The sequence below is a fragment of the Pleurodeles waltl genome, chromosome 5 (assembly GCF_031143425.1).
Source record: "Pleurodeles waltl isolate 20211129_DDA chromosome 5, aPleWal1.hap1.20221129, whole genome shotgun sequence".
NCBI classification, from domain to species: Eukaryota; Metazoa; Chordata; class Amphibia; order Caudata; family Salamandridae; genus Pleurodeles; species Pleurodeles waltl.
The window spans coordinates 1595330865-1595340725 of NC_090444.1; positions in this window are offsets into that span (position 1 = coordinate 1595330865).

The window sequence follows — 9861 nt, forward strand, 5'->3', positions numbered from 1 at the left end:
CAAGTATCATATTTATTCTGACACATAGTACATTCATTCTGGTGTGTGTCATATTAATTTTGCAGCACTCTATGCATTTCAGGAGGGTGCATATAGGGAGCTGTAATTTTGACATGAACGTCTTCCCATAGATTCAGCTCATTTAACTTTTTTTTTAAAGTGGTAGTCTTGATTGAAAATAGTTTGAACACAGCTGGCATTGTACATCTAAGCAATCAGTGAATGAGTTAAATAATAATTGTAACTCATTTGCTCAAGGCATCACGGCATAGTCATGCAAAGTTGCAAAACTCAGTTTTGAGCTGCAGCAAGTAGTTCTGCGCTCATCAAGTGCAAACCATTAATAGCAGCAAACTGTATTTCAAGAACTCCCACAACAGCACAACAAGAGTAAGTATTCAGGGACACCCTTCCTAGCGTTAGCATACGGTTTCCGCATTTCCAATTTCACTTAATATGTATTCATGGGGGAAAATGTATTATCTGCCACTGCTATTGCAGTTGCTATTACCGTCTGAATCTAAAACGGCGCCTCCTGAGCATTATTCTTTAACTGACTCGCATTGGACTGAACATCCATTTTGGGCCCTCTCTCGTTTTCAGTTTAACCCATCAGTCTTTCTTTTGTTTCGCAAAGCTGTTCCTTGTGCAGGCAAAGTGGAGATGGGCGTTCATGGCAGCTGAAATTACACGCTGCTGGATTTATGTACCTTCATAACAAAAAGCGCGCAGCCTTTCCACTGGCCTGCATTGAGATGCCGGCAAAAGGTCACAGCAATCCTTATATTGCAAATTAAATATAGGAATTGAATTGCCTTTGCACATTCGCAGACAGGGAAGTGGATATACCGACGAAATATTACAGCACGGCCGAACAACAATTCTTCATTAGGGCAGAGCTATGGCGAGGCTTGCTGCTCATAAATTGTTTTAGTCCTGGAAATGGCGATTTGAAGAGTTAGCAAACAGCTGCATTCAAATAGAAATATGTTATATATAGTGAGTGGTTCGCGGTGGATAATTGGTATCTCTCGGTTCTGTTTTATTGTCATTCCAGTTTCAGCCTCTTCTGCCTTTCTGTTCAGCTACTACGCGCGAATCCTTGAAATAATACAATCCGGTGGTGCCGAGCTGTAGTAATTAACATAAACAAAGGCAATGTTAAAAATGAATATACGATTTCATATAAAGCTCTATTTAATAAGCATGTCGGCGCCATAGCAGAATCTCAGAACGAGAACCGAAGGTCGGTATTTTTCTCTGGGAAATGGGGCACCCTTACCATTGCCTTTCGAAACAAAGGAAAACATAGGGCGCCTTTAGAGTTTGGAGGAAAGCGACAATTTTCCAATATGGTGGGGGGCTGTTACTAAATATGAGTTAAGAATACTTAGATATTGATTTTCCTCTGCAATACTACTGCTATGGTGGGTGAAATGTAGATTTTCCTAGTCATTTATGAAGGAAAGTCTTAAATTTATTAAAGACATGACAGCAGCTGCAGTAAAAAAAAAACTACAGAACCCATAAGGCAAACGAAAGTAGCCAATGGGCAACAAAGAGTAGATTAACACAATGCACCAATCACGAATGAGCCGCCCCAATAATACCTATCTTGACTGAGAACAGCCCTCTTTTCTTGTGTGAGGCTTAATAAGTAACAAATAATGGAAAAATGGTACAACAAATACATATTGCCATGATAACAGATAAAAGTTCTTGTAAAATCAATAGCAGTCCAGAAACAGAATTCAGAAGTCTCTGTGGAGCCGAAGGATGGGTGGTCCAGTGATAAGCTGAGGTTGATATTGTTGTAGGTAGAAGAGTGAAGAAGAGATCTCTAGGAAGAGGTCTGCTGAGTCCTTGAAGATGCTGATAGGGAGGGAAAAACAAAAAATGTCAGAATTTGTAATGGTGGGATAATACTCGCCTCTGTGTCTTTAATAAAATTCAGACTTTCCTACATAAATTACTAGGAAAATCTACATTTTATTGCAAGACCAGAGGCTCCTATTATGCTATTTTAAAGTGAATCAGTAACATTTAATGAAGCGTGTTGTATTGGTTTACAATAAAATACTCTGAAAACATTATCGTTGGACCAGTCAGCTGATCTGAGAATGTCTTCCAGACGAGAGCCAGCCCAGAAAGCTTTAGAAGCCATAGCTCCTCTAGCCGAGTGTACCCCAAAGGTGGAGGTATCTATACCAGCCAAGGACATAATCCAACGGACCCAACGGGCTAAGGTGGGAGAGGACACAGGATTAAAAGGTTTCCTGAAGGAAATGAGGAGTTAGGATGCAGAGGCGTTTCTCAAATCGGCAGTCTGTTGTTCATAAACTTTCAAGCACTGACCTACACTTAATTTAGAGTGATCAGGGAAAAGGGGATAGAAGACTGATGAAAGATTAGTCTTAGTGCGTCTATATACATTAAATAGAACACCTGTTGGGGTAAAATGACGAGCTGTAATATCTAACGCTCTAACATCAGATAAATGTTTGAAAGAAACCAGGCATAATAACATGGTGAGTTTAGCAGATAATTGTTTTAAAGAAAGCATTGGATTGTCTGGCCAGGAAACAAAAAGGTTTAACACAGCATTTACATCCCACAAAGAACTATATTTGGGTTTTGGAGGATTAGAAAATTGTACTCCCTTTAAGAGATGGCAAACTAGCGGATGTTCTTCAACCGGTTTTCCATTGATGTAAGCATGAGAAGATGAAATCTTAGATCTGTATAGGTTGATAGTACGAAAAGACTTACCTTTGCTGGCCTCTGCCGCAAGAAAATTGACAATTGAGCATCAAAGGCTAGAGCTAATGGATCCCGGCTCCAGCTGAAGAACTGTGGAAGTTGAGTATTGAGACGGGATGCAAAGAGATCTATGTGAAATGGACCCCATTTGTGGTGTATGGATTTGAATACGTCGGAGTGAAGCTTCCAATCACTGGAATCTCGGAAATGATGAGAATGCCAGTCTGCTACTGAATTGAGATTGCCCGGAAGGTACTCTGCCTGAACCGAAATTCTGTTTAGAAGACAAAACTCCCAAAACCCTTTCGCCAATTCCGCTAAAGGCTTGGATTTTGTGCCTCCCAGATGGTTGAAGTAACGAACAGCAGAAATGCTGTCCATTCTGAGAAAAACCAAACAACAAACTCTGTCTCTTGCAAGGCTTTTGATTGCAAAGGAGACTGCAAGCATCTCTAAACAGTTGATGTGCAACCTTGACTCCTCTAGAGACCAAGTGCCTCCAGTCGAGAATGGACCACAACGGGCTCCCCAAACCAGCAGACTTGCATCTGATTCAAATACTAAATCTGGGGCTGATGCAAAGATAGTCCTGCCGTTCCAGGTATCTAAATGGTCTATCCACCATTGGAGCACTGATCGAGAGTCCTGGTCTAACACAATGGTATCTGAGAAAGCAAGACCTTTTTGGAGATGTCGAATTTTCAGTCTCTGTAGGGCCCGATAGTGTAATGGTCCTGTAAAAATGGCTTGGATCGATGAAGAAAGGAGTTCTACAATCCTTGCTAGGGAACTGAGGGACAGGAGGGCACTGCAAAGGATCAAAAGGATTTCTGATTTGATGGATTTTATTTTTGTTGATGGAAGGAGGAGAGAGGCTGAAACGAAATCCACTAGAAAACCTAAAAACTCGATTCTTTGAGCCGGAACCCAGAAAGACTTTTCGTAATTGATAGTAAAACTGAGATCTAGAAGAAGACTGCAAGTGAGATGAACGTGAGACAGGAGGGATGTCCGATTTTGATTCATGATAAGGATATCATCTAAGTAAATGATCAGTCTTATCCCTTGAGCCCTGAGGAACTCCACTACTGGTTTCATTAATTTTGTGAACCACCAAGGAGGGACGACAGACCAACAGGAAGGGAAGTGAAGTGAAATGTCTGGTTGAGCCATTGGAATTGAAGACATTTCAGAGGGTCTGGGTGCATGGGAACTGTGAGGTATGCGTCCTGTATATTTAGTCGCACCATCCAATCTCCTTGAAGCAAGAAATCCCTGAGATGTAGAATAGTTTCCATCTTGAAGTGGCGATATACAACAAATTGGTTGAATTGTTTTAGATTGATGACAGGGCGCATCTTTTTGTTCTTCTTTTGGACTAGAAAAACTGAGCCGACGAACCCTGGAGGGTCTAGTGATCAAGGGGCAATTGCCTGTTTTTGCAAATGAGATTGAATTTCTAGAGAGATTAAATTTGTCATCTGAACAGAAAACTGAGGAGGATGGGGAAAATTTGATTGGAAAGGCTCTGAGTAGAGCTCGATAACATAACCTTGAACTGTACTTAAAACACAAGGATCTGCTGTGAGATCTTGCCATTTTGGAAGGAACAGAGAAATACGACCCCCTATGATAGGAAGGGAAAAAGGTTGACTTACCGGGTTGTGAAGAGAACCTGGAACTGCGGTTGTCTTTGTTTCGGAAACCCCTGTTTCTTTGAGGGTAAAATTGCGGTCTGTATTCCTGGTATGAGTTGTTATTGTTGAAGGAACAACTGGAACATTGGTTGTTATAGGTGCAGCCGGCAAAGCGGTTCCTACCTCTGCTGGCCCTGGAGAAAACCCGAGAGGAAAACATCTTCTTCATCGATTGTTGTGCCTTATCCAGAGAAGCAAAAGTTGCAACATATTTACTGAGCTCCTTGATAAAAGAGTCACCAAAAAGTAAACCTTCAGCCTTGGTGCCTGAGTCAGAGACAGCAAGATTTACCAACTTGGGGTCAATTTGAGAAGAAGCCCCTTCCTGTGCTCATGTGTAATGGCAGAGTTACCATTTCCTAGTAAACATAAGGCACGTTGGACCCACAAAGATAAATCGTCAGGGTCAACCGCAGAGTGCTCCAAATGGGCCTTTTCGGCCACATGAAATATGCAGGTCAAGGGTCCCACAATGTCCAAAAGCTTGTCTTGGCAGGTGGACCAAGCTTTGTCTACCCGCTTGCGAGGGTCTTTACTGAGCTTAGTAAAGAAAGTTACGAGAGATGAATCAATGGTAGGAGTTACCGCTATTTTTGAAGGTAAAGATGGTCTAGGACACTCCGACTTGAGTTTTGCTCTGACCTGTTTATCCTAAGGAGTACGCAGCCTGGAGGTTACGTATTCCGCTACATGGTCTGCAGGAAGCCATTCGGTGGAATGCGGGTGTTGAATGTCATTGGGGTCAAACATTGGAACCCCCTGTGCATCTGTGACTTTTCATGACCCTGAAAGTGGTTGTTGGCTGTCAAGTTTAGTCTTTTTGGGAGGAGAAGGGGAGAAAACATCTCCATTGTCTGTCGGAATTATCCGAATCCGAGTGATGGTCATGCATTTCATCATCCCTGTCAAGAATTTTGGAAATAATAATAGGGGAGGAAATGTGTTTGGATTTAGCTGTCATTTTTTTGATGGTCTAGATAAAATCCCCTTCTTTAAAGGAGGCCTTTGAGGAACCGAGTTCTCTGCCTTGTGTGAGGAACACTCACTACTCATTAGCATCAGTTTAGAATTTTTTGAAGGGCCAGGACTCTTTCTGCTATCCCCATGCAGACTGGGCCAGCATGGTTTTAGAAACCAACTTGACAACGGAATTTTCCAAATTTTTAGATAATTTTTCCAATGAAGCTGAAACAGCTTGTTCAACTGAAAACTGAATGAAATCATTCCGGCTATCTTTAATAACCTCTTCCTCCTCCTCATTTAAATGTTGGGAGACAGGGAAGCTGTCCATTATGAGAGAAACAAAGTGCTGAAGAGATACAGAGGAAAAATGGTGAGGAAGGGGTTAATTTCCTCACTGGCAGCCAGAGATAGAGGCCAAGCCCTGCCTAGGGGCGGGAAAAACAGTAGAGGCAGAGCCAAGATTTGTGAGGGAAGAAACAACTTCGGTCGCAGCAGGAAACGGGGCCATAGTTGAAGAAATAAGGTAATTATTAGAGATATGAGTGAAGGACTTGCCGTTAGAAGGATTCCCCTCAACAAGCGGCTAGAAGTGAGGGGAACAAACTGTAGAAATGTGCAGAGCGCACTGTGTGGAGTGCGAGACAGCAGTGCGGCAACAGGCCGGCTGAATTGACAGTGAACACGCAATATGTGAAGTGCGTAAACCCAAAGTTATAATCACAAAATTGCAACAATTAAACTGTGTAATAATAGGAGAGGGAAAATAATACTTATCTTGACTGCGAGCAGCAAGAAAAGAGGGCTGTTCTCAGTCAAGATAGGTATTATTGGGACTGCTTGTTCGTGATTGGTGCATTGTGTTAAACTACTCTTTGTTTCCCATTGGCTACTTTTGTTTGCCTTAGGGGTTCTGTCGTTTTTTCTTGACTGCAGCTGCTGTTTGAAAATAAAGAAAAGAATTAGCATAATAGGAGCCTCTGGTCTTGCCATAAAATTCAGAAAACCACCCCAGGGTCGAAAAAAATGCTCTGTACTCCAGATCCCCTTTTGTATTTTGGATGTATTATATTCATATGGGTCTACAGATAGTTCTGTTTGCAATTACACTTCTTATTGTAATTCCTGCTTAGTATAAATTAAATAAATCTATGCTTTATGCACCTTACCTTTTTAAAACATAACTGGAAAAAAGATGCACAGAAGTGTAGACAAGTGAATCAAGTGATTGTCCATGTTATAGAAGAATATCATTTATTTGTTAATGTTTATTTTCTTATAAACTTCACAATTTTGCGTTTATTAAAGTCCAAAACGCAATTCCATCTAAGAGAACATCGCTGAATCACTAGACACACAAAATGATACAACGCAGTGATAAAGTACAAGGATGGCATACAGAAAAGTAAAAGCAATCAGAGTGAACTGTCAACAAGTGATAAAAGCACTTTAATATGAGCATCAGTGGACTTCTACTGCATTCGTGGCTATAAAACTTGTAACTGAGGTGCACTTAAAAAAAACTGCAGCACTAAGCCATTTATGAACATGCATGAGAAAACGCTGAAACGTCTGGCTTTAATGTGCTAATGCAGTGGTTCATAACCTTTTCACTTATGTGGACCCCCACTTAATCATTACTGGAACCCAGGGACACCCACTGGATCATTACTAGAATCCAGAATTTAATAAAATATCTACTTGCCCATGGGACAGGTTGCTTCATAAAACAACTTGTCCTGTAAAAAAAATCTACCTGTCCTGTTGATGCCATGTAGTGCGGCAAAAATTTATGGCAGCAATCTCATTATATAAGAGCTTTGAGAAAAGCCTCTGTGATAATGCCATGGCTAATACTATAATAGCACTTGAATACCAGCTGCTTCATTATTTTGCCACCTTTCAGCAGATCTACATACTAGGACTGGAGGTAGCGATAAGCAACAGTTTAGGGTTGAAATGTCCTTTTGAGTCTGTGCAAACCTCCTAACATGCATTTTTTAAGATGTTTCCCAACCCTTCTTTAATCATTTCTCATACTGAGAAACATCCAAAATGTACTCCTGACAATGGGCAGAAGTAAAACTCTTCCAGGGTTGGGAGAAAAAGTGGTTAAAGGGACAATAAACTTGTAAATTCTCCACAGATTTTTGCACAAGCAAATCTACACCTGCAGATTTGCTTTGCTAAAGTACAGTTCAAAAATATTTTCTAGGAATACATTCAAGAAATACACAAATCTGCACTAATGCAAAGACATATACCATGGGTGCACTTTTGTGACTTTCTTTAAGAATTGGCCCCCTAATTAGGTCTGGCATTAACCAAGACCTTTTGTTATATTAAAATTCCATCTCTCTCCAGCCATCTATCGACAGGCTTCACTATGTGTGATACTGTTGCAGAACCCAATCCCCCTCAGTGCCTAGATACCCCACCGGGTGACAAGTTCTGCACTCCAGAAATCCACGTTACAGTACATTACAATGATCGCAATCGACTCTTTTATAAGGAGCATATCGAAGCACAAAGTAGTTTTGTTTAGTGCCAAAAACTACTGTAGCAATGTGTTCTTTTTGGGACCAAACATGTTTTTGTATTTACTAATATTTGTTACAATGGTGAGGGCCCAGCAGCTCCCAAAACAATAACATTTTACAAAAGCCATGTCAAAACAAGACACACATTGACAAAACGAAAAGAGTGACCATCAATGCCAGACCTTTTGGCTTTGCCAATTTTTATTATATTCATGTTTTCTTCTATGATCTTGTTGAAACTGGTTGCTATTGCTTTCCATTATGAATATTTTTTGGAAATACTAGCATGTATCAAGACATTTTACTAAATGATGCTTCAAAGAAATGATACATAAAATTTCGCAGTGGTTTGGCAAAACATTTTTTTCTTAGTTGCTTTTTTTGTGAACATCTTATTATGAGAGCAAAAAAATCTTAAAATTTGCTTTCAAGCTTCTGCAAATATTCTCATTTATTCAGTCAGCATTCTTGGAGCATTATATGTCACCTCATATTTATTAACTTTGCAAACGTGTGTACACATTTGTTTTACTGGAACCTCTGTCCTTAGTACAGTTTGAGCTTACAGCATATATTTAGAATGCTCACCCTGAAATAAAAGCTTTGTATTAATGAACCATAAATACAAATTCGAACAGCATTTACAAATAGACACAGTATTGCCTCAACTGCAGACAATTCCTTTCCCTGCGCTGTAATGTGTTACTGTAAATTGGCAGCCAAAGGGTTTGTGCTGCAGGGGATTGCACCCATTTGTCCCAAGGACAAAATAAACCTGAAAACTTGTTGTCCTTGACCCCAAACAATATGTCCTGGGTATCAGGGCTATAGGAATTTCACACCCCTGCCAGTCCCAGTAAACATTTTGTTATACGAGCAACCTAGCAAACAATATATTAAAAATAATGGTGTTTGCATTACAACACAAAATATTTCCAAAAGACATGCAGAGTATTATGTAGAAGTTGGAAAAGGCAGGTGTGCATATGTATCTTGGTGTTGCAAATAATGCTCTATGTGGTTTATTTTCTCATTTTGTGGGGGTGTTAGCCTAATGATTTAACCTAGTAATTGACAGAATAAAACATGAAAAAGAGATGATCATTCCATAACTCAATTGCCACTAAAATTGAGTGGTGACCTTGTGAGTCTAAAACAATTTGTTATTTGCGATGCTATTAGACTTTAGTGAACAATATCTGATTGAATCCTTTAACTGTAGGACGTTTTTGAACAGCTAATCATTGCTGCTAGGTGCTCAGAGAAAATGTTGATCAAAGAGTATCAAGCTCAGCAAGAACTATTAATCAAAATAGATTGGTGGAGGTATATACTACATAAACATACACTACTAATACATTGGTGGTCATTACAACCCTGGCGGTCGGTGTTAAAGCGGTGGTAAAACTGCCAACAGGCCGGCTGTAAAAGAAATGGAATTAGGACTATGGCGGAAACCGCCAACATAGACAGCCACTTTAACACTCCGACCGCCACGGCGGTACAAACACCGAGGCGGTAACCGCCAACAGACAGGCAGAGGACAATGTACCGCCCACAGAATTAAAACAGTCCAATCCGCCACCTTTTCCAGGGTGGATTACCTGCAAACAAAAACACAGCGGAAACAGGACTTGGAAGGGAATACGCTCACCTCTACATACCCCACGAGGAACCAGGACACCTTGGAACCAGAACTTCAGATACTCCCAGCCTTTATCTTTCTGCTCCTCTACCAGGAGCACGAACGCCAGCAGCGAAGACCATGGTGAGTACTGTACCTACGACACAGGGGAGGGGAGAGGGAAAAAACAGTCACACACACACGCAATACGCAACACCCCCATCCCCACCCTCACCCACTACAACACACACACAAATACAGCATGATACATTACAGTTAC